Source organism: Ambystoma mexicanum, chromosome 1q, assembly GCF_040938575.1.
Source record: "Ambystoma mexicanum isolate Mex_15411 chromosome 1q, UKY_AmexF1_1, whole genome shotgun sequence".
Lineage (NCBI taxonomy): Eukaryota > Metazoa > Chordata > Amphibia > Caudata > Ambystomatidae > Ambystoma > Ambystoma mexicanum.
The window spans coordinates 586,703,173-586,728,391 of NC_090922.1; the positions used below are offsets into that span (position 1 = coordinate 586,703,173).

The 25,219-nt window shown below is 47.9% G+C and overlaps 1 protein-coding gene across 5 annotated transcripts in view; it reads right to left on the minus strand.

Moving 5' to 3' along the window:
- Positions 1 to 25,219, minus strand: part of RC3H1 (ring finger and CCCH-type domains 1) — a 1,368,452-nt gene that overhangs the window by 716,870 nt on the left and 626,363 nt on the right. The window lies entirely within an intron of this gene.

A 25,219-nucleotide genomic window follows, 5' to 3' on the forward strand; every position in this document is an offset into this window, starting at 1 on the left:
GCTGCTTTGCTTTACAAAAAGTATCTTATGCTGGTGATTATTACAAATAAGAGATTAGTTGAGCAGAAATACAGCTGTTAACTTACAGAGTAAAATTGCAAAGAAAACTGAAAACATTTTCAAAATGGCTGCCAAATTTTCTTCTGCTTTCAGGGCAATCGCGAAGAGGCAGTTTGAGAATCACTGCTACAAGGTGGGCAGAGATAGAGCTAGCACTGTGCATAGTTTCAATGGAGCAGTCTGTGACTGTTGCAACTACATGTTAACTAACTAAAATCAGCTCCGATATTTTAATTTCTTCAGCTTTCCCGTTACATTTAAGAGGCCATCCTATCCTTAGTCTATCTGACAGAAGGGGGCAGAGCATCAGAGGAGTAATTTGCACATTTTACAACCCACCCCAATCGTAAACAAACGTTACCAAGCATGGATTAATCCAGATTGGGGCAGCTGCGGAACCCAGACTAGATCTAACCAAGTCTCTTCTACATGGCCTGATCAAACAAGATAACGCCTCTTGAATGAACAATGTTCAGAAGATTAAGGAGCACATACCAAATGATTGCGAAACACACAGTAGCGATCAGGTTGCATCTCAGGGAGGCAGCAAAACCAGGCTCAGCATCTAAAAATACATGCGTGGAATTATGCTTGTGGAATAACCTGGAAGTAATGCTACTCTGGTGTATGAGGCCTACCGAATAACAATCCCAAGTCCTGGATGATTCCCTGCAAGAGTTCAGGCCAATTTACACTATAAACTGTTACCTGAAGTTAAACGGCAAGTTGGATTCATATAAAACCATAGAACTTCAAAAGTAAAGGTTATAAAAAGTATTGTAGCTCAAAAGAAGAATTCGGGGTAAAAAAAGATTAAGACACTGCTTTAAAAGAAAATTTGAAAAAAATGTGAGGATTAAAATAAATGAAAATTCCAGACAGGACAAGGATTCTCCAATTAATTTAAAATATGAGACTCAAGTTTGGCAGAACAAGACTTTCTTGGGAACATGAAAGGTATACTATGAATGAGCTTAATAAATTACCAGCTTTCTGTACTGGAGATTGGATTCCCGGAAATAGTTATTTTCTCCAACGCCTTGGAGCGATAGAGCAAGCTTAATCCTGTTACAGTCCCTATGTTCAGGAAGTGGCAGGAGTCAATTTACAACTTGGCAATATGGGTACCATTAAGTCAACGAGATTCTCTTATTGGTTAACATGAACGAGCTTGCACGGCAGAACTTAAAAGAAGGGTAGAAGAGAAGTTAAAAGGTATAATGAACACTTTAGAACACTGGATAAAGAATAGACACAAAATATATCACTTTAAATAGATCTTTAGTTTTGCTGTGAAAGAAATGGGGTTAGAGAAGAATGAAAGTTTAGTAATTTGGTAAAACGGATAGTTGAGTTTTGACCCTACCAAGTTAGGGTCACTATAATCTGAAGGCATCAAGGTTGACCAAGCATTAAGAAAGATTTTATTTATGCTTTTTCCACCTTCATATGGAAACCTCACTCACCACCTTTTTGCTACTGTTTGAATTCTGGCCTGACTTCTAAAGGCAATTAAAGCCTTTTTGCTTTACATAACTTGCTTTGCACCTTTATTTTGGGTGCACTGATCACTTCATTTGGATATCAATGCAGGTGAACCTTGTTCCTCATTACGAAATTCATTGTTTTTAAGCTGCACACATCACTTTACAGCATGGGGCAGAAAGGGTACTTTGTTTTCTTTAACATATAATTTCTATTACTTGCACAACGTATTTATTGTGTTTATATAGTCTTTATTCCAAAACGCAATGTGTCCAAGACAGGCTGGTAGCAGAGGATATTATTCTTCTGAGTTTTATTTTTCTTATTTGCACCTTTTCATCTTAATAATTTCATAATGCAATTTCAAGTGCCAAAATGCTAGACCACGTTTTTCCCACCTGTTCTTTGGCCCTCCTCAACGCCCCCCCACCCCCCAACCCCCCACTACCCTCCCATCCCTTGGGATCCTGAAAGACCCTTCACAGGCAAAGCCTTTGCTTTTCCTGGCAAAGCAGCAGTGTTGTTGTTGTGTGTTCTTGGCATGATGTGCTTGCTGGGCCTGTCTGGTCTCAATCCACATTTTGGCCAAAGTGCATCTGTTGATGGGCACATCTGAAGGCAGTCGGCCGTCCATGATTCAATGACCACTGCCAGTTTGAATGGTGCAGATCCTTAGCATTGGTGAGGTTGGAACAGCTAGAATTATGATAGGACACCTTTTACAGACATTCTTCAGATCGTCATTAGCGCAGAGAGCCATTTGAAGAGGTACATCCCACTGAAGGCACCTATTGCAGCCTACCAGCATCACCCCCAACAAAGATCTGGCAAAGCCCTGCTGCTCTGTGCTGATCTCCTGAAGTGCTCCAAACTCTGTACCAACAAGTCCAGACCACTGATCAAGGATTCGGCCCTTGGGCTCTGAAATGTCCCAGGACCATCCTGTGGACTAACCTACTCCCTCCTAAGCCCTTTCGCTACATCGGTTGCTGTCGTACTTCAGACTCTTAATTTGAGAGTTAAGCAACAGCTTGTTGCTGATCTCCAGAATGAAGCGGTCTTACAGGAATAGCTTCTTTGTCTTTGCCACAAGTGTCATCTTTCTCCGCCTGAGCATTGTGATCTTCGTTGCTGCCCACCTTTATGTCTGGGCGTTTCCTGACATTGTGGGAATTGTGGTCATCTCGTTGTGCTTAGTCATCCAGCAACAGGACCTTTCACACCAGAGTAAGGAAACGCAGACTAGCCAGACCCAATCCCAACACCAAGTGACCAATGCATCTCCACCTGCTGGGCTCGTGTAAAGACTTTATAGAAGAGTGCACAGCAAATTAAGGAACCGTAGGGTGTGGTGGGCTGGGGTAAGAAGTCGGACAAAGGGGTAGCATGGTTACAACAACATTTACTTAAATAATAATGAAAAATGCCCATCCCCCAACCCAACTCTAAGGGTTTTCCTTACCCAACTAAAGAAAAACGTGAGTGCTAGTCATCAGGGTGGTTGTCAAAATCAAAATGTCCATCCTCTGTCCAAACTAACCTACTCTAGCCCTACCACTTACAAAAGACATTAACAAACGGCTCCAGGAGAATGAGTCGCTTCTCCTGGTACAATGGGATCAGCACCTGGGGCGTATTTCCATTAGTCTCTGATAACAGTCCAAGTTCTGCACTTGTAGTGAACACCAGGCGAATGACTTTCTCCTGGTCACACAGTTCAACAATTGCCATCTCCTCCTGCTCGACTTAGCCTTCAAACTGCTATTGAGTAACCCTTTGCCCTAGTTTCTGTTAAAGTAGATTTTCATCCTGTGCGAAATTCTCTCCAACTATAGATTCCTCCAGCACTTTGTTAGACTATTCCATTTTTTGACTGATTCTCCCGTTTGACCTCCCTTTGGTATTTTTTTTTTTTTTTAGAGTCATGCTTTTCTCCAATTTTAAAAGTCATAGACAAGTTAATAAAGCAGCACACAGCACTTTCTGTGCAGTGTTGCAGGAGGCTTCTAGGGCCTCCAGGCGATTGTTTTTACTTTACTTGGCAGACTTTTAAAGTTAAGGCGGCAGGGGATACTTTATCCTAATGCACCAAGAGCAGCACTAAACATTCAAAAAAAGACCACATTTCTTCTGCCAGACGAAATGCCCACTCGCTGCTGGCTTGCGATTGCATAGTGTTTAAAACTCGCTCATTTACGCACACATTCCTATCAAATACTGCCCCCAAATACTTATCTAGAAAATGTGTCAAAACACAAACTAACAGACCCACCTGGGCTGCCCACTCGCACCTACGCTCCATCACCAGATTCAAGCTGCAAAATGCACAAGGTCTGCAGCTTCCCAGTGGTGGCAGCGAAACATTGGAAAGCACTACCGCCATCTAGGTCAGATTATTCCTTTTGGTCCTTCTACAAAAAAGCCTCAAAACATGGCTATTCACGCACAATCCTTAATCCAAGGATGCAATAACATTATACTCTGTATGCAAAACCTTAATGAATGCAAATGCTAGCACCCCAGTCAGTTTCATGCTTTTCTGTAACAAGCAACCCGATATGTGAGCAAGTAATTGGGCCGTCTGTAGCACGTCTTTAATGTAACAAGCACCCAGATGCCCTTGGGTTCGGCATGCTCTACAAATGACAAACCAAATGAATATGTTTTATTTCGTGAGATCAGCACACCCCACTGTTGCAAAGTTTTTCTAAAATCCATCTATTTAGAACTTTTGAGGAACCCAAGGGCATCCTTACTTCGACTCCCCCTAGATCCTCTTCTCATGCAACCCTGGGGGTGTACGCGCGAGGGAGCATCACCTAGGTGGAGGGACTTTGGGGAGTGGGGTGAGGATGTCTTTGGTTGAGTAACGGTATCCCCTTTCCCTTGTTAGAATGAACCCTACCCTCCCCCTGCATTCATAGATTATCAGACATTATCCCTCTCTTACAAAAATAGCCCACAAACATCTTACTTTAAGACTGGGAAGAGGAACAGGCAACTGGGAGTTACACAGTCTTCCATTCATTCACACCACTTTCCTATTGTGTTGAAGAGGCTGTGGAGGAATGCCAAGGCCATATGTCCAACTAATAAGCTTGATTATGGTCAGGCAACTGAAGACAAGGAATTGCACCTGCAACCGTTTAACAGGCCCCAGGTGCACAAAATGTGAGACCGCCATGTAAGACAGGGTAGATACCTGCGTGGAGATATGAACATGGCTGACAGACGTGGAGCTGGCTGGAGAGGGCACAGCAGGAAGGACGCCGTGTGCAGCAGCAGGGAGACAGATGCAGGGGCCCAAGCAGGCCACGAGAGGGTTGAGACAACTACAGTTCCCCTTGCCTTGTGCCCACAGCCAGAGCTGTGGGACACAGAAGATTGGCGAGCATCACAGGCCACTGGCAGCAAGGTTCAAAGACGGCAAGCGCTGCTCTTCTGAGTCCCGAAAAGCAGTAGCAGAGCCAAAGGAAGCAGGAGAAGACCATGCCCGGAGGAGCGAACGCATACTGGTGAGTGCAAAGACGTGAATACTCATACTGGTGTGCTCCAGGGGCAGTGAGAAGGCATATGTTAATGCCGAACGAATTGAGAATTATAACAGTTGGTTTTGGAAGCCAAAGTGACTGTCTTTTTGACTACTGAACAAGCTGCAAAGACATTAGTACTGTTAAGAGTCCAGCAAGTAATCTTGAATACCGAGCTGAAAGAGATGGAATGAACAAATGAGAATACAGAACAAGTGATAAAAAAGCAAATAAAGAGCATACATGAACAAGGTGAAAGCAAGGTGGTGGAAACCGGTAAACACCACAGAGGGAGTTGTGTGAAAGACACGTTGTGGCAAAGCCAAGAGACTGCCAAGGAGATTACTAAAGGAGTGTTGATAGAGGACAGATCCACAGAAAGTAAACCTTCATTGGCAAAAAAGCCCAAACAATACAAAGTATAACAAAGTGGCAAGGGTTATTGGTTGCGTGGCCTATAATGGGTAGACCGTGTGGTCAGACAACTGCGCCTAGACCGAGAAACCCCTGCTTGGAAATTGCCAAGGAAAGCAAAGAAACTGTATTTTGGTCCCAGGTTGCTGAAGTGAATGAGAAAGAGAGCAATCTGTATGAACTGTTTGGAGAGCCTGAATAATAAAGTTGAACTCCAAACCTCTTTGAAAGCTAAGAGATTTGAACTGATTGTGTGTCAGTACTACCCCTAGTGTGACTTCCACTGTACCCAAGGTCCTTCATGCGTAGAGGTCCCTCAGATTGTTTTGTGTCTGAGATGAGGTAGCATGAAGTGTAGCGCGAGTACAAGTGTAATCAAGCTGATAAAACGTGATAAAGCAACAAAGACATCTATGCACATTCTACTCCAAGAGGGGAAAGGAAGGGTGGGTGCATTTGAATCTAAACCGATACAAGCATCAGACATAGGATTACGATGAGTAATTTGTCCTTTCTGAGGCTTGTGAATCTGCTTCGATCACATGCTATGCATAGATCAGAAAGTACTATCTAGAGAAGGAGGTGCGTTGTCAGAAGGTATGGCGGCAAATAGATATTTTAGCACAGCTTTTCCCACCTGTGAATCTGCTTTAGAATGCGTCATTGCATTAAGGGCACCAAATGGCTACATCCAAGGGCTATTGTGCCTGTCTAGGCATGTCTGGCATATTAAATGCCACCCACCTCGATATCATAATGCCCTTATTGCTGCCCGTTCCGGCGCTCAAACCCACACTTAATCAGCTAGTTATCAGCTGCTCCGGTGACCAGCGAGTATCCAACTACGAAGCCTAAGGTAAGAAGAGGTCTTCCTCTTCTATTCAGTCTCCCATAAACATTCAATTTGCCTCTCAAAACTGCCCACAAGCTCCCCCGTCAGCCATCCCTATTGTCACAAAACAAGCTGGCAGCCGATGCCAGTCCCTTCTTACCGCCTCATTCAAAGAGGCTTTACATTCCCTGGCCAGATGCACTAGGTTGGTCTTCTGCTGCTCCATACCGAGGTCTGTGCACAACGTCACATGCGCTCACGCCATCTTCCCCATATGCTAGAACCTCGCTTCTAGAATTACTTTGACTTTTTTTGCAGCCTAATGTTAGTGAGAATCCTCATTTCTGTGCTAATTCCGTTCAACCTTAGAGGCCACCGGCTCTTTTGCTGGACTTTAGAACTTTAATTTTAACCCTGGAGAGAGTGATCTCTTTTTCTCCCTCTCATGTGTTTTGACCTGATTTGGATTATGCGTTTCCTTTGTTTTTGGAGTCTGACAAACTCCTTAGGCATCTACTTTTTATATGGTGACACACAGCATCTTCAGTGCAGTGTCAGAGAAATCCTTTAGATTTCTCAACGTTTAAATCCATTTTCTTGTGTGAACTACGGTTCCCAAAAATAAAAGTGAAATGGAATTTACTTACCTTTTCTCTTTGTAGGTCCAGCACACACCATCGTGGAGTGCTGGGGGTGGGTCTGGGGGTAGGGGTTAGCTAGTAGCCCCTTTTCTTACCTACTCATGTAACATTTTGTATGTTACCCACACTACTTTAAATGGCTGGTGGCAGTGATTTAACTTTCCTACCATTGCGCTTTCTACTGCAGGCTGAATCCTCAGCTGCAGTATAGCACCCATGGGTGACCATTTTATCAAAATTGCCCGGTCTTTTTTCGCCATTTCCGTTTGCAAGGTCTTTCATGGGTTTTACTCTGCGCGCCAATCCAGGCTTGACCCTTTGTTAGTTTTGCCTTTGGCGGGCTTCAGTACTGAAACCCGCCTCTGGCTGCAGTCTGTCTGGCACGGCAGGAAGTGAGGGAGGTTCCCGAAACTCCCGTGTCCTTTGTCTTTAGGAATGCCTGAATACACCCAGTCCTGATTGGCTGGCTTTCATGACAGCCACCCTGCTGTTTGAGTGACTGTTAAGGAGAATTCACATCCTATGGATAATTCTCCTCACCTAGTGAGTCCCCCAGCAGCTTTGCTGGATTTCTGGAGTTTATTTTTTCCACTTGGTAAGAGTGTGAGCCTTTTTCCCACCCTTACCTGTGTTTTGCCATGTGTTTTTCTACTGTTTGTGTGATCATTGGCTCTGGAGCACACCACTCCATGAGCCCTATTTGTGTGTTACACAGCACCGTCAGTGCAGTAGCACAGGGTTGTCTCCGAGACTTCCCTCTGACTCCATTTATTGGGCCGACTACCGTCTCCCAGAAATAGGTAAAGTTGCCATTAACTTTACATAGTCACTTTAAAACTACAGACCCAGTGCACCCCATCTTACATGAAGTACTGGAAAGGGTTAATTACTATCCCTTTTTGTCTGTGCCTCTCTGAGCTTTGTTCTGCTCTTTTAACATTTAGACTTGGCTGGTGGCAGTGGTATCTACCCTAACTTTTCTACCGCGATTATATTATATAAATGTGGTATTGTTCCAGGCTATTATATTAGCCTCAAACATAAACGCGCTTGACCAAATGCTCTTTCTTTTGGCCCCGGTTGAGTTTATTCACTCTTTCTTTTTGTTAAAGTACTTCTTGAGTTTTACTTTGCGCGGTAAACCAGGTTTGCCTTTTTTGTTCACTGTCTTTTGGCAGGCTTCTGCAAAGAAGCCCTCCTCTTGGCACCTGGGTGTCTAGGTGGGCTGAATGTGAGGGAGGGTTGTAGTCACCCCCTGCACAGGCTACCCCAGGAAACCCAAGTCGCACTTTGCCATGATTCGCCGAGGTGGTTGTCCGGGCCGCTGCTGAGTGATTGACAGCCAGGCTGTGTGAATGGGGGATTTTCGTGTAAAATAAGGACTCTTGGGCTGGAAGTCAGAGCCACCCTGGAACTGCAAGGAACTGAAGAGAAGCGGAGAAGACAATGGCTGCTGCAACTACCAAGTCCAGGTGAAGCCCTGCTGCAGTCTTGAGCCATCCACCCTTCAACGACCAGAGAAAATCCAGTCCTGAGTCTTCTTCCCTTGAGCCTGGTGGGGTCAACCAGCTCATCTTCCACAGCCAGAGGATCCTCTTCATGGTCGAAATCGCTGCACACTGTTGTAGTGGTCCGGATAGCCATCTGAAGAGCCTCTCCAGTTTTTAAGAAGTGCAACTTTTATTCGCCGTCGCTGCTGCTGGTCTCATCCCTGGGTAGTGCAACTCACTCCAGACGCTGTCCATCTTGTCCCCATGACTGAAGCTCCAGGAACTGTGAGTCTGCAGCAAACTACCAGGAACAACTGCCGTGGTGCCAGCTTCTTCAGAGAATAAAGTACTGTGTCCAAATCCAAGGAACTAGGGTGAACCCCTTTTCTCCTCATCCAAGGCTTGTCCTTGTCTTCCTTCCCCATTATAACGTTTGCTTCCTCTCATTGACAATATCCAAGTACTCCTGGCATCATTGAATCATGAACTGACTGTGATCCTCGACAACCCTGTTCCGCCTAACACTGGCGCAGGCCTTTTGACTTATCTTTGGGTTAGAAAGTGTTCTCTGATTCAGTCTGCCTTGACAAAAGTATTGCTGATGATTTTTGCCCCCAAATCTCTTTTGTTAACTCAGGTGTTAAGTGTGATGTGGATGTGTAATGTTGATACATGCATCTTTCGTAAGACCGAACTGTCATTACTGTCAAAAAGTGATTGCATATGTATTCCCGGTAACGTCTTGTTTCACAACACCGGTCCGAAAAATCGTAAGGTACTTACCTTGAGTTGATTTATCCAAAGTGAATTGTGTGTAGTGTATTTTACGTGTGGTCTTAATTTAATAGAAGTGTTTTACAAAACAGATGGTCAAAAATAAATGTACTTCTACTTTTTAACCAAAAACCTTGAGTCAGTGTTTGCTTGAGTCATGGTAATTGTGGTCCTTTGTGTAATCTATACTACTGCTCATTTGCTCTTGAGATAAGTCTGGCTGCTCCACTACTGCTACCACTTTAACAGTGTAGTACAGGCTTGTACCAAAGGTGAACTTGTATTGCCACTTGTAGTCTTAATTGTGTGAGGTGGTCCCTAAGGGCACTGCACACGATTCTGCCTAACAGTGACGGCAAGGCTGTGCATGAATGGGAGAAACCTGCTTAAAATGCAAGGGTTTTGGGACTCGAGAGAGTCATCCACTGGGAAGAACAACCCGACGAATCAACCATGAACGAAGCTTGCTGCATCCTCCTGGACCTTTCAATTGCCCAGTGAAGCCCTGCTTCTGTGCTCCAACTCCTTTTTCTGATCAACAAGAGAAACTCCAGAAGTGACTACTTCTTCCCTTGGGTTAGTGGGAAGAACTAACCCCGAGGCGAATTTCACTGGCTGCATTTCTTTGCTGCTGTAGGAACCGCGTGCCAGGAGTCGAGAAATCCGCAGTCTAGTGCAATGTCTGATCCGGCCAGATGCTCCAGGAGTTTCCGCAGGACCCTCCAGAAGCAGTACACCAAGAGCTCGAGTCCCCCCCACCAGAGTACAGGACTCAATGAGTGAAGGAAGCCCAACCGGTACCAAAGTTCTGCAGTGGTGTGGATTACCGAGCGCTGAATCCGCGAAGTGCCGCCGATCTGCAAACAGCCAGTAGCTGCCGCCGACCTCCAATTGCTGCCACAGGAGTCCTCCAGACGGCCTCGCTCTTGTTCTCACGACCGAGGCCCACAAACCCAGGATCTGCATCACTGCAACCAGAAAGAAGCCAGCTGGACCACTCTTCTTCTAACCAAAGGTACTGTTCTGACTTCGGGTACTTAACTCAGTGTCTTTAGCTTTGCTCTTCAAAGTTGAGAGTTGCAGTAGCTACTTTGCTAGAGTTGATTTCAGCTCTACCCTTCACAAGTGTAACCCTACAGTAATTTTTCTTCAACAAACTCTCTACATTTGTGCAAGACTTTACTTCCTCAGCAGCATAGCCTGTGATCCAATCTACTTTGGCTGTCCTGGCTCCCTGCAGACTCTTCAAGTCCATTTGACTGATGCTTACTGTCCCTCATAGGTTATAACTTGTTGTTTAACTATTATTGCTGTGAAATGGTTTTATCTAGACTTCATTGAAAGATTCAAGTGCTCACATGTTGAACCTTTTTTCCTTCCTTTAACCTGTCCCTTCTACAAACCTACGAATCTACAAAGTGTACTAGTGATATATAAATGCCACTACTGTCCTTGTTAGTGAAGTCACCTCCGGATGTGGGAAGTGTGTAAAAAGCATCTCTAAAGAGTATCTACTAGCTTTTTGTTGATTCTGGGAAAGTATTTTAAAGTATTTGATTTTTACATAAATGGCCCTTTTTATGGACTGCTCATTTAAAAACTGTAAAATTAAAAAAAAAAATATTTAAAACAAAAACCTTGAGTATAAGTGTTACTTGGCTACTTGTATTGGTGTATTTCATTGCTACAGCTCACATCTACCCCTCTTGAGATAAGCCTGGCTGATCAGTCACACTACAAACTTGTGTAGTACAGGCCAATACCAAAAGGTGGGTTACCCAATACCAAGAGGACAAGGGTTGTGTAGTCTCCCACAGGGTTACTTCATCAATTATTGCCGAACACCTGTGCTATATTTGCATTTAACCTACTTGTAGCTAATGGATTTGACTCCCGCAGCTTCACACTGTACCTATAATCTGGCCTGCAACATGCTTACCTTTACTCTGGCAGTAGAGCCCATGCCACGAGGCGTAGCTCTGCCATAAACTGTAACCTAAGCACCGAATGTAACATGTATGTAACAGTGCCTTGATGCCCAAGTGTTTGGTGCGCTATAGAAATGTAAAAATAAATGAGTGAATGTATTTATGGAACTTTAAGTAGCTGCTTGGCAAATGGCATCTAGAGGGGTGTTTGCAATAAATGCGAAAGTAGCTCCTGTAACCAGGGCTCGCAAAATCTACTAGCCGACTAGCATTGGTGAGTAGTTTTTTTTGCATGATACTCGACCTTGCTGGCGAGTAAATCATAAGTTCCTAACCCTAGTGATTAACGTACTCCTACTCCACAGTCCCCTTTCCTCCATACTGTATGGGCATCCTTAGCTAGGGACAGGAAACATTATTCACCAGAAAAACACGTCTTCACCTTTAAATTTAGATATGTGTGGCCCACAGGCATTCAAGCAGTAGAGTTTGCAAAAGTAGCCGCCTTGCTGATCGTCTGCCATGGAACGTTGACTCTGGAAGGCAACAGAAGTGGCATTGGCACTGATGGCGTGGGCATGCATGTTTGCCGGCAAAGACCTGTGCTGCCTCTCATATGCCACCTTGATGCCCATCACCATCCACCTTGCCTGGTTTTGATCCGCCAAAAGTGATAAAGCATCCAATTTACAGAAGCTCTTCATCCTGTTCAGATAAAATAAGAGCACGCCTGACATCCAGAAAATGCAATACTCAGCCTCATCCATTGGATCGATGTAAAAATGTTGGAAGTACTATCTCCTCTAGGTGAAACGTTGACACAACCTTGAGGAGAAATGTAGGGTGTGTCCTAAGCACCACCTTGTCCCAGTAAAATGCGTTATACGGCTCAGACGCCACCAGCGCCTGTTCCTCACCAATCCTGCATGCTGATGTAAGGCCAACCAGAAGAGCAGTCTTTATAGTAACAAGCCTCAAAAGCGGCGACGCCATAGGCTCAGAAGGCTTGTGGACTTGGGCGCCCAGCACCACGTTAAGGTCCCAAATCGGATGAGGGCACTTGACCGAGGGAATACATTCTAGTCAGGCCCACCAAGTGCTTTTTGGCCGCCGGATTGTAAGAGGAAGACAATGCATTACTTACCGTAAAAGCATTTCTGATGGTTGTATCTGCTTAGATTCACATGCTGTGCATAGGTCCGACATCCAGTGGTCACTGCGGAGTATTGCATTTTGTTTTTCGTAGTCGAAAAAGGGACGTCGACAAGGCGTGTCTGTAACACTATCCCTATAGTGACGTGTGTTGTACCCACAATCCCTCACGCGTCGAGGTCCCTCTGTTTGTATTTTTCTGCCCTGAGGGAGCCTTCTAGACCTGAGTGAGTACAGAAAAGAGAGAGAAATATAGAAAGATGTCTATGTTCCTTCCATCCAAGCGGGGAGGAAGGGTGGGCGCATGTGAATCTAAGCAGATACATCCATCAGAAATGCTTTTACGGTAAGTAATGCATTGTCTTCTGATGTTTGTTAATCTGCTTAGAATCACATGCTGTGCATAGACTAGCGAGCAGTACCCGGAGTTGGCGGTGGGTTATGAGAAGGAACAGTAGAGAAAAGATGTCTTAATACTGCCTGTCCCACCTGGGAGTCAGATCTAGAGTGTGCATCTAGACAGTAGTGTTTTGTAAAGGTGTGCACAGAACTCCAGGTAGCCGCTTTGCAGATGGACTCAAGGGGAACATTTGCAATGAATGCTATGGACGCCCCCGTGCCTCGAGTAGAATGTGCTCTTGGCCTAAAGGGCAGTTCTCTCTTAGCAAGAGTATAGCAGAGAGTGATGCATTGAACAATCCATCTAGAAATAGTGGACTTTGAAACTGCATCCCCTTCTCTTCCTGCTGCCACCGAGACGAAGAACTGATTAGTCTTCCTCAGTGGTCTGGTTCTTTCCATGTAGAACATGACCGCTCTGCGGACATCTAGTGTGTGGAGAGTCCTCTCTCCCAAGTTGGAAGGATTTTGAAAGAACGCTGGTAGTTCTATAGACTGGTTTACGTGGAATTTTGAGATGAATTTTGGAGCAAACCTTGGGTGAGTGCGTAGAACCACTTTATCTTTGTGAACTGTAACAAAGGGGTCTAGAACAGAAAGAGCCTGTAGTTCACTTACTCTCCTGATGGAGGTGATAGCTATTAGAAAAGCAGTCTTAAGAGTGAGGTCTTTAAGAGATGCTTTGTGCATGGGTTCAAATGGTGAGCCCATGAGTTTGGTAAGTACCACGATAAGGTCCCATCCGGGAGCTGGGTCAGCTATCGGGGGGTGTATTCTCTTTACTCCCTCCATGAAGGCCTTTATAACAGGGATCTTCCACCACGACACTTTGAGTTGGGAAGTGGTGTATGCAGAAAGTGCCGCTAGGTGGACTTTAATGGAATTGAACACCAGACCTGAATCCAATAAGTGGGTCAGGTATAGAATAATATGTGTGGGAGAGCAGTCAATTGGGTTGATGCTCTTTCCTCTGCACCAAATGACAAATCTCTTCCATTTGCTAGAATAGCAGTGGCGAGTGTTAGGTTTTCTGGCTTCCCTGAGGATGTCCATGCATCTCTGCGGGAGCTGTAGATGTCCAAATTCTATGATCTCAGGAGCCAGGCTGCTAAGCTCATGTTCTGGGGGCATGGATGCCGAGTCCTGCCCCTGTCTTGTGACAGCATGTTGTACGGGCAGGGGAGTTTCACTGGGGGAGATAGAGACATCTCCATCAAGTGAGCGAACCATGGCTGTCGGGCCCACATTGGAGCCACCAGTATCATGGTTACTTGTTCCTGGTGCATCTTGTGCACTACCCTGTTGAGAAGGGGAGTCGGGGGGGGGAAAAGCGTAAACAAATCTCCCTGACCATTGAATCGACAGACCGTTCCCCTTGGATTGGTTCTGGGGGTACCTGGAGGCGTAACTTTGGCATTGTGAGTTCTCCAGGGTTGCGAACAGGTCTATTTCTGGGAACCCCCATTGCGTGAAGACGTCGAAGACGATGTCTTCGTGCAGTCGCCATTCGTACTCTTCGGGCAGGGGGAAATCTCTGCTGAGTTTGTCTGCCAGCAGATTGAGTTCCCCTGGTACATGTTGTGACAGAAGGAACATATTCTGTTTGAGAGCCGACTTCCATATGTTTTGGGCCATTTTGGACAGTCCTGGAGAGTGGGTTCCCCCCGTTTGTTGATGTAATACATGGCTGTGGTGCTGTCTGTAAGGACCATCACTGTCCTGCCTGGTAGGTGTTCCTTGAAGGCTTTTAGCGCCTTGAACACCGCTAGTAGCTCCAGAAGATTGATGTGTTTGGATGCTAGGTTTGGAGTCCACTCCCCGTGAGCAGTTTGATGGGATAGGTGAGCCCCCCATCCTGTGAGGGATGCGTCTGTGGTTAGAGTGGCTTCCGCCGCGGGTGTGGCAAAGGGTTTCCCTTTTTCTAGGTTTTCTTTTGTCCACCACCGTAGCGAGAGAACTAAGGCCTGCGAGACCACTACTAGGTCGTCCCATAGTCCGCTGGCCTGACACCACTGGCTGTTGAGCCACTCCTGCATTGGGCGCATGTGCAGGCGCGCGTGAGGTACCAAATAAATACACAACGCCATCATGCCTAGCAAGCGCATTGCTTTGCGTACCGTCACCTCTCGACCGGTCACATATTGAGGGATCTGAAACAACATGTTTTGGACCCTCTCTTTGGAGGGGAAGACGAGGCCGTCCTTTGTTTGAATTAGAGCCCCTAGGAATTGTTTGATTTGGCTGGGGTCTAGGCTGGACTTCTTTTCGTTGATGGAGAAGCCCAACTGGAACAAAAGGTCTACAGTCTTTTGGGTATTGGAGAAGCATGTTTCGTAAGAATCCCCTGTTATGAGCCAGTCGTCGAGGTAAGGGTAAACTGGGATGGACAACCTGCGCAGGTGGGCCGCTGCCACTGCCAGTACCTTCGTGAATACCCTCGGTGCTGATGCTATGCCGAAGGGTAGCACTCTGAACTGGTAGTGTTTGCCCTCTATCATGAACCGGAGGTATTTTCTGTGCGCTGGCAACATTAAAATATGAAAGTATGCATCTTTCATGTCCAATGTTGTCATGTAATCTCCCTGTGAAAGCAGTGGGATCACTTCCTGTAAGGTCACCATACGAAACTTTTGGGGTTTGATGAACTTGTTCGCTGGGCGCAGATCTAATACAGGGCGCATGGTTAGATCCTTTTTGGGTACAAGGAAGTACACTGAATAAATACCTTCCGTTACCCGAGATAGCGGCACGACCTCTATGGCTCCTTTTTCCAGCAGTTGTTGTACTTCTTGTAGAAGGATGGCAACATGTTCCGGTGACATGCGTCGTCCCCGCGGGGGTTTGTATGTTGGGGAACTGTTGAATTCGATGCAGTATCCGTGGGCTACGGTGGAAAGTACCCAGCGGTCTGACGTTATACCCTCCCATGCTGGAAGAAAGGATGTTATCCGGCCCCCGACCGGTGTTGCATGGGAGGGGACGCGAATCTTCGCGTCACTTGGTGTTGTTAGGGGCTTGGGAACCTCTGGGGGTGGACCCTCGCCCTCTTCCTTTGCCCCGGCGCTGTCCCCTTTGGCTGTACTGGCCACTATTGGTCTGGAAATAGGTGGCAGGGTACTGTTGCTGCTGGTTTTGTTGTTGGCGTTGGCCACGAAAAAAGCGTTTGTTGCCATAGCCGCGCCTGGTAGAGGGCTTAGAGATTTGGTCCAGAGTTTTGATAGTATCGAACTCTTTTTTAGCCATCTCCAAAGCCTCATACACCGCTTTCCCGAAGAGGTTAGAGTCTTCAACAGGTTTGTTTATTAAAAGACGCCTGTGTCTCCGGTTTGAACCCTGAGTTGCGCAGCCATACGTGTCGTTTTAGGACTATTCCCTGAACTAGGGAACGTCCCGCAGTTTCTGCCGCATCCAGAGAGCTCTTTACAATACTCTGGTTGACCTGGGTTCCTTCGGCAATAGTTGAAAGCAGGCGTGTACGTAATGGTTCCGGCGCTTCTTCGGCGTCTTTGCGCAGTTTGGCCCACTGCGCGTCCGCATAGCTAGCGAGCAAAGAATTGTTGTTGGCAATTCTTGCCGAAAAGGCGGCCGAGGATGTAACTCTTTTCGCAAGGGCATATAACCGCTTGCCCTCCTTGTCAGGTGGTGCCTCACTGGTGGAAAGTGGTACCCCTGCCCTCTTTCTTGTGTTGGTTACTACCAGGGAATCTGGAATGGAATGTCCCCTGATGTACAGCGGGTCTGAGGGTGAAGGAGTGAAAAGTTTTTCAATTCTAGGATTGACCCCTCTGATTAGTGCGGGTGTGGACAGCGAAGGGATGATTCTTCTCCTCACAAAAGCAAGGAAGGGAATTGTCTGACTAACTGGGGGTTTCTCCTTAATTACCCTTTCTACAAAGTCTAATTCAGGGGAGAGCTCCCCAGTGTCCAGGTCAAAGTGTGCTGCTGCTTTACGCAACAGGGCATTAAATGTGGGTTGATCGTCAATGGGAGACGTGTTTCTACCAGGTGAGATGTCAGGAGGATTTAGGTTCAGGCCATCAGTGTCGGAATATATAGATGGTGATTGCCAGGGGTGAGAAGGTCCGGCCGATGATTTGGGGGCGGCGCCCTTATTTGCCGAAAGCCCAGTCGCTGGTCGCGGCTGCGTTTGCGAGAGGGGCTTCGAACCCGAACGGTCCGAGGAGGCCGCCGGTGAAACCTGCGTCTCCTTGGGCGCTGATGCTCTCTTTGCCCTTGGCAAAGAAGAGCCATGGGTTGTGTGCTTATGTGTGGTCTTGTGTGCGTCAGTGTCGCCGGGGTGTTCATCCCCATAAGCAGGGCGTGAGCTGAGCCCGTCGGGGCCGGGGCCAGACGACGAAGCGCGTGTGCGCTCCCTAGAGGGGTTTACGACTTCCGTAGCGGAGGTCGTGGTTTCACGTTCCTCGTCACTGTCGGAGGTAGCGACGGTGGGTGGAGCGTCGGCCTTCGACATAGCGTAGGCCGCCCACCTTTTGACCCTACGGTCTTTTAGAGTCTTCGGCTTAAGAAGCCGACAAGCCGTGCAACCTTCCTCCTTGTGATCGAGGGGCAAGCAGCGGTTACACCGTGAATGCTTGTCCTTCCAAGTAAACTTGCCCTTGCAAAGCGGGCAAAACCTAAAGGGTGTCCTCTCCATAGCCGAGGCAATAAAACGTGATAACCACCCCAAGGGAAAGGAAGGGGAAAAGGAAAGGCATTCTCAGAAAAGAATTAGAGATGTCCCACGACCCCCACTCTCCCTACTGTGTTTGGCCTGCGAGGCCAGGCCACGTGTTCGGCAACGCCGAAGGATCTCCTCCGCTCGTCCCCTCCGTCGAGGAGCTCCGCGTAAAGGCGACCAGTAGCTGGGCGGAAAAAAACAATCTGAGGGACCTCGACGCGTGAGGGATTGTGGGTACAACACACGTCACTATAGGGATAGTGTTACAGACACGCCTTGTCGACGTCCCTTTTTCGACTACGAAAAACAAAATGCAATACTCCGCAGTGACCACTGGATGTTGGACCTATGCACAGCATGTGATTCTAAGCAGATTAACAAACATCAGAAAAGATGTTACCACCTGAGTTTTTGTAGGCACATATGGCTGCCAGATATGTACAACAGGCGCTGTCTGCATCCCAGAGTGAGCTAGATGTGCCGAGAAAAATAAAATTGTCAAGTGAGCATGCCAGAGGATCTAACTTGTTTGTTTTGGTCCAGTGACATAACCTGGTCCATTTACTTCTGTACTGACTCCTTATGGAGCTGCTTCTGACCACCTGAATCATAGGCAAGTTGTACGGTGACAGGTGCTGATGTTTCAGGGTGACTTGTTCAGGAACTACGCTTCCAAGGCTAACCTCTGGAGCGGGGTGAACCACTGTACCTCCCTGATGGGATATTAGGAGGCTGGACCCACCAGAAGGGGGACCGGAGGCTGATCCGACAGCCTGAGGAATTCTGAGAACCAACGCCTGGCTCGCCCCCACAGCGCTATCAAGATGAGCCGAAGCCCCTGTGATTCCTTTATTTTGCAGATGACCCTTTAAGTAAACAGCGTGGGGCAGGAGGGAGAGCTTATGCACTCATGTCGTTCTATTAAGTCTGCAACACAACCCCCGAAGAGCCCAAGCCTTGACCCAGCCATGACGCAAACTGGTGGCATCTCCTGTTGCTCCTGGTGGCGAATAGGTCCACCTGACCGTGTGACCACCAGATTAAGATAGCTCCCAGAACCTCCTCGTTCAACTGCCACTCGTATGTCGACCCCTAGCCTGCTGAGCTTGTCCGCCTCCAAGATGGATTCCCCCAGGTGGTGGACTGCTGATAAGTAAATATTGTTCTCCAGCACCCACTCCCATGTCGATCAACAGCCTGCAGAGGGGAAGAGACCTGGTACCTCAATGCTTGTTATACATACATGTAGAGATGTATATCTGAATGCAAACTGACTTGTCGTTGACAATGGGAAGTAATGCTTTGAGAGCCGCCAGATGGCCATCATCTTGAGCCAGTTGAATTATTCCAGTTGTTTCTGCCGTGATCAGACTCCATGGACAGATCTGGTGAAGGGGTTGTGGTATGCTGACTGAGAGTCAGTCTCCTGATTCCCGGAGGCTGAGAAATGTAGCTGCAGCCGCCTCATTTTGAACCTTGGGTGTGGCACCGTCAGGTGGAAAGCCGCCAACATGCAGAGCAGGTTCTGCTACGACCACATCGAGGTCACTGGTCTGCTGAGAAAATGCCCCTTGGCCCTCTCGATTGCCTTGATCTTGTCCTCCGAGGTGAAGATCTCCTCTACCCTCATATCCCAAATTAGACCCAGAAATGTTAAGACTGTGTGGGAAGTAAAACTTCTTGAGATTTATGGAGAACCCCAAATCGTATAGCATGTGCATAAGTGTGGAAGCTGTGCGCTGTACTCCCTCGACCGACTCTGCTCGGACGAACCAGTTGTCTAGGTATGGATAATGTGGTGGCCCTCCACCCGGAGCAGTGCTGCTGCCGCATTAATTAACCTTGTAACGATCCTCAGCGCCAAACTGCGGTAAAAAGGGAGAACCATGCATTGGATGACCGCCCATGATCCTGGACTGGAGGAAGGAACGAATGGGCTCACAAATCGGGACATGCAGGTACGCATCTTTCAGATGCAGGGAGCACATCCAGTCTTCCCCACACTGTCTCATCGATGAGCGCTGGAGTAAACATCTTGAACTTTTTAAAGGGAAGGGAACGGTTCAAGGATGAAAGGTTCAGTACGACGCTATGGCTCGCCGGGTTCTTTTTCTGTTTGGGGAAGGCGGGAACCTCCTCCACTGCCTGACTCGCCATGAGCGAGCGGATCTCTGTCAGAAGAGTTGTTGTGGGTGGGGGGCAGGAAAGAGGAAATGTAGGCATTAGCAGGCGGAAGCCTGACGGAACCACTGAGAATCCATGGGTTTGTGAACTTTGCCCGCCAGGAATGAAAATGAAGGGCAAGCTTTCCCACCCCATCAGAGATCTGGATTGCACTGTCACTGTTTCTTTCCTTCTGAGGCTGGTGCCTGGGAGGGGGACTGGAAGAACGAACCCCTTATTTGATGATTTGAGCTGTTTGCATCAGTGCTGGCTGGGCAAACTATCCGGCTACCTCTACCTTGGTTCCTGAAAGCACCTGAAACCACCAAAGGTACAGAGTGTGGGTGACTCTGGCTGTAGGTCTTGGGCACAGACTTGGCTAGAAGTGACAGAAACTTGGCTGTCTGGGAACTTTTTTTCTTTGGATCCAGCTCCTCATCTGTTGAATCAAACAAGATCCCCACTCCCCCCCCCCCATCAAATGGCAAGTTGATAATGTGATCCTGCACGTCAGGGTTACATTTGGTTGTTCTCATGTCAGTGGCGACACAAATCGCCCTGCTTGCGGTGTCGATGTGTGCCACAGTTCACTCCATGCTATCCAGGGCCACTATCTTTGCTTCTGCCTGACGTGCCTTGATTCTTGCCTTACTGTGTGCCGGAAGCTCTGGAAAAAAGTCTGTTCTCTCCCGCCATAGATTTTGGTTGACCGCTGCAAGCATGGTGTCAGCATTGGCCTGTCTTCGTTGGGGCGTGGCATTGGAACATATTTTCTTCCCATAGGCTTCCAAGAGCTTTTCTTACTTTCCGAAGAGGGCCAATGTAGGGGCTTGCGGTTTAGAATACATAGAAGGTGCCGCTATAACTGAGTGGAGCGTGCACTGTCAGAACCAGATCATCTCCCTCCGCCTGTCTACACTTGGCATCTAACCGCTTGTTAGTAGGCTAGGTGGAATGTGGCTTCAGCCAGCCTTTTTCGGCTAAAGCTTCGACATCCTTCTGCAGAGGGATGTCGGTTCTTGTGGTTGAGCGGATTGTCAGTACCTCTGCCAATACCCACCTGCGGCTGAGGGTTCCCCAGATATTCAGCGACGCCAACCACCCTCTCATGGAAGGCCTTAGGTGGAGGAGGAAGTGGTCCTCATCGTCATCCGTGTCCCCCGCAGGTCAGGTACGGATGGTGGAATGTTGGGGGGGCGCTGCTGGCAGCTGTGTAGTGCTGACTGGCAGGGTAGGGTCAGTGGTTGCATCAGTGGATGCTCCGGGGGTGGAGTTTCTGTGACGATAGGCACCTGGGGGGACAGGGGTGTGCGGTAGCCTGGGCAAGCAGGGGTACCATGGCCTGGACCATGATAGGAGGTTGAGGCAGTACAGGAGGGAGCATTTCCTGGATGGCCGCCCCCCCCCCCCCATGTATAGTGCCCATTTCAAGGGATCTCATGAGGGTTAGGAACTTCTCGAAGAACCTGTCCTCGCAAACTGGTGAGGAGCCTGTGGGTGAACTTGTGTTAGGATAGATTTCTCTTTGCTGCACCTTTCCTTCCATCTTTATGGAGCCCCCAAACTTTGTTTTTATTCTTGAATATGACCTGTACTTTTTACAGTGCAGTGAAGCAGTCAGCTTCACTGCACTGGGTTTTGCTCATAGGTCATGGGGAAACTGACATGTTCTTCAGACTTTCAGCACATGGAAACCTCGTTTCCCTTTGTCGCGTTACTACTTTTGTATCATTTATGGTAACTTTCTATCATTGTACAATGCAGCTTACACGGCGGTACAATGGGGTGTACTAACACTCAGAGGATTTTTGGTTACTCTAGGTGTGCTAAAGGATAAGCTGGTGGTAGCAGTGACTTTCCCACTTTTTGGGAATTTTCGTTTTAGCCTTATAGTGTTTGGCTACTAACTGTGGCTACTGGTCAAACATGACCATGCCACAAAATGTTCGCTTGTTCTTCTGCCATCTTGTTCTTTAGCCTTCTTCCTGGCCTGAGTGGCCGGGAAAATCCTTATAAGAACTTGCAGTGCTCTGGAAAGCAGGAGCTTTTGGCAGGCTAACTGGAGGGCTGTGTGTATTTGCTGGCAGGATGTGGGCTGGGACTGTCTGGTCCCAATCCACAAACTGGTTTCATTCATTCAGTGAGAGTGGTATGCATGAAAGTTCCTGTCAGGGTTGGACCACCGCTGGTGTGTGTGTGTGTGGGGGGGGGGGGGGGTTGGGTTGCTGTCCTTAGAGTGGAGGGACTATCCATTCCATATGTCTGCTTGGTGCCCTGCCAAAGGAAGCCTTTCAGAAGTGCCCAGGAACCGTCCTGTAGCTGACTAGCTTCGATTTTGGGCTACCATGCTGCCGGCATCACTGTTCCAAGTTTCGGCCTGAAACTTTGTCAATCCTCAGCACGAGACTGACCAGGGGACCAGATAGGAGGGAAAGTCGTACCACGGCTGCTGAGTCCCTTTGCGTTGCCGTGCTGTGGTGACCACCGTTCAAAATCACTTACCTGACACGAGTTAAGTCCTAAGAGGGGTCCTGCATCGAGTTCTGCTGCATTCATCATTCAAGAATCCTTGCAACAGTCAAAGATACCAACAGGAGATCAGCTGGAACCTAGCACCCCTGTGAATCGATTACTGATTTATGTCGGGAAAAGTAGGCTTGGACCCTCTTCCTTCGTCCTGACAAGTCTGGGGAAGAATCAGGAGTACGGGTGGTAAGTTACAGAGCTTCTTACCAACCCCTATAATCCCATTATAAATCAATGGGCTTATAATAAACCTTAAAGCTAAAAATATTGGCTTTGCCATTACTTGCTTGCACAAGACCTCTGAAAATTGGGGCTACTTTTGGTAGTTACTTTTACTCGTACCCTAACCCCAAGAACCCTTCACTTGACCCCTGAGACCCTCCCTGCATTTTCTCCTGCATCATAACTGCTGTGGAAGTTTTACCTTAACTATTGGCCAAAATGCCCAGGACAATTTTAGTTAGGGATCAATCTCTGTATTTATAAGTGCATAATATGACCCTACCTTTCCTTTGCAGGAGTTTGTGTTGAATAGTATGCCCTTTTTACAAGTGAATGTATATATGTATCTATGTTTATAAGTCTTGTGTGATAACCAACTTGCAACTAGTCATTTTTCAAAGTGGGTTTTGGCCAATAAATAACTTTTTTTTACACACCCTGTCTAAGTGTAATCCGCGATTCCCATTGGGTGACCTCATTGTGGACCCTTGAAATGCTCAACACCTCTGAAGATCTAAGCCTAGAGCGACTGTCACTGCTACCTGACCCGATTTGGCTACAGCTCCCCAGAGTTGTCCCTGTCACAACATAGGTTGGCCTTCTATACTTCTGTCCATAAGGTTGGCGTATATAAAGTCAGTCCTAACAGCTGGTCCTTGAACCTTTACTTGCTGCTGTGCTGTCGCCGTCACTCGTCTAGCATAGCTAAGGTCTGTGAATCGCCCTTGTGTGGATGCAGTTGGATACGAGGTAGCCTAAGTAACTGGTGTTGACCAATCCCACCTGGACAGGCGTTCCGATGCCTGCGTGTTGGAATCTGAAGACCCGGGAAACGCCACCATTTTGTCTGGCAGGGTGGCCATTTTGTCTTGTACTGCACCACACGCTTGCTGTGTGCCGACCATTGTACTGGGACCAGCCTCTGCGCTTGATTGCGAAGGCTTGGACCTTCCCTGCACCCTCGGCCATGGCACCAGTTGTGCTTGCAATGCGTTTAGGCAGCCCCTCGGGATTGGGCAGAGCCCCTCGGGAAGACCACCGGGCAAAGCCCTGCAGCCCCTCAGCGGTGAGACCGGGAAGGTCTGTGGACCCCACCCCCTTCAGCCTGATGGCCGGTAGCTCCTAAAGCCTCAGCACCCTTGCTGGTTGTAGGACCTGTAAGGCCCCTCCCGCTTGGACGCTTTCCAGGGAAGGAGTCACCCTTGCGGAGTGCATAGGACATCAGGGCACCTACCTGGTCTTCCTCCCGACAATCCTTTAGGAGCTCCGGTGGTGATCCTCTGAACAGCTCCCTCCACCTGGCCAGGCGGTTGAGCACATTGCACACCGAGCTGCCATCCCAGCCGTAGTCTGGACCAAGCCACTTGAGGCAGAGTGCGTGTGGATCCGACGTGGAAGAAACCCTCACAGGCCCGACACATGCTGAATCCCCGCCATCGTCGACATGGGCCTGGGAGAAGCATGGCACCAGAGGACAGAGTACCTTAAATTCTCAAGAGTTTACTATGGAAGAAAAAAGGGAAAAAATATCCCTGGGAAGAGTGTGTGGAATTACAAGGCCAGAGGTCTAACCTAGGAGCGCTCGTGAAATCTGTCCGCTCCCAACAACACAGAAAAAAGGACTGGGGAGTGGTACTGGGAGATGGAGTCAGCGGTGTGCATGGTCCCGGGCCAGACTCCCACACGTATCAGAATATAAAGCGCAAGACAAAAAGCTCCATTTTGCATCCCTAGCCAGGGATACCCATACAGTATGTAAGACAGGGAACAAGTTACTTACCTGTAACTTTTGTTCTCCAGCATGGGTCTGGCATGGATTCACATGCTCATGAATATTCCCAGTCTTCAGGCTGGGAATCCACGGTAAAGAAAAAAAATCAGTTTCAGCTTTGTTTCGTTTCTGAACTGTCTTTCTTCTAATAAGCAATCACTGGTCTCTGGGTCATACTGCCCCCAGCCAATGACTGCCCTCTACCTCTTCTGTCAGCCATCTTCAGATTTGGTAGCACGTAAAGTGGCAGTAGGACCAAGAGAAGAGCCGCAGAGGGGTAGGTGGGAGGGTTTGCATGTGAATCCATGCCATTCCCATGCTGGAGAACAACAGTTGCAGGCAAGTAACTTGTTCCTTCTCCAGCATGGGGTCTGGCATGGATTCACATGCTCATGAATAAAGAATACATAGCAGTACACATATGCAAAACCACGGGAGGTGGCAAGGCTTAACATTAAGCATTTCAACATCTCAACATTAAGCATCTCTTACCTCCTCACCAGGCTCACCTTCAAGCGAACAGGTTGCGCAGCACTTCTTGGCCGACTCTGGACTCCTCCCTCAAATCCTGGTCAACGCAGTAGAATCTTGTGAAGGTGTGCGTCGACCTCCAAGTAGCAGCCCTGCAGATGTCCAGCAGGGGCACACCAGACAGGTACGCCGTAGTTGCGGCGATCGCTCTGGTCGAATTGGCTCTCGGACGGCCAGGCAACGGTTGGTTTGCCAACCAGTCACAGTGCATGATGCAGCCGGAGAGCCATCAGGAAATGGAAGCCTTGGAGAGGCCCTTCCCTTGATTCACAATTCCAAAGTTCACAAACAGCTGTGATGTCTTACGAAAAATCTGTGCGGTCCACGTAGAACTTCAGCACTCTAGCCACATCCAGCAAGTGCAAAGTCCTCTCAGCCAGTGACGAAGGCGACGGTAAAAAAAACAGGTAACACCAAGGGCTCATTGAGATGGAAGTCCGACGGCACCTTGGGCATGAAGGAGGTGTGCGTCCTCAGCACTACCCTCATCTCGTGGAATGTTCGATACTGAGGGCATGGATCTCTCCCACTCGTTGTGCGGAGGTGACGGCCACAAGAAACGCCATCTTCCACGATAGGAATTTCAGCAGCACCGAATGCAGAGGCTCGAATGGAGGCCCCAT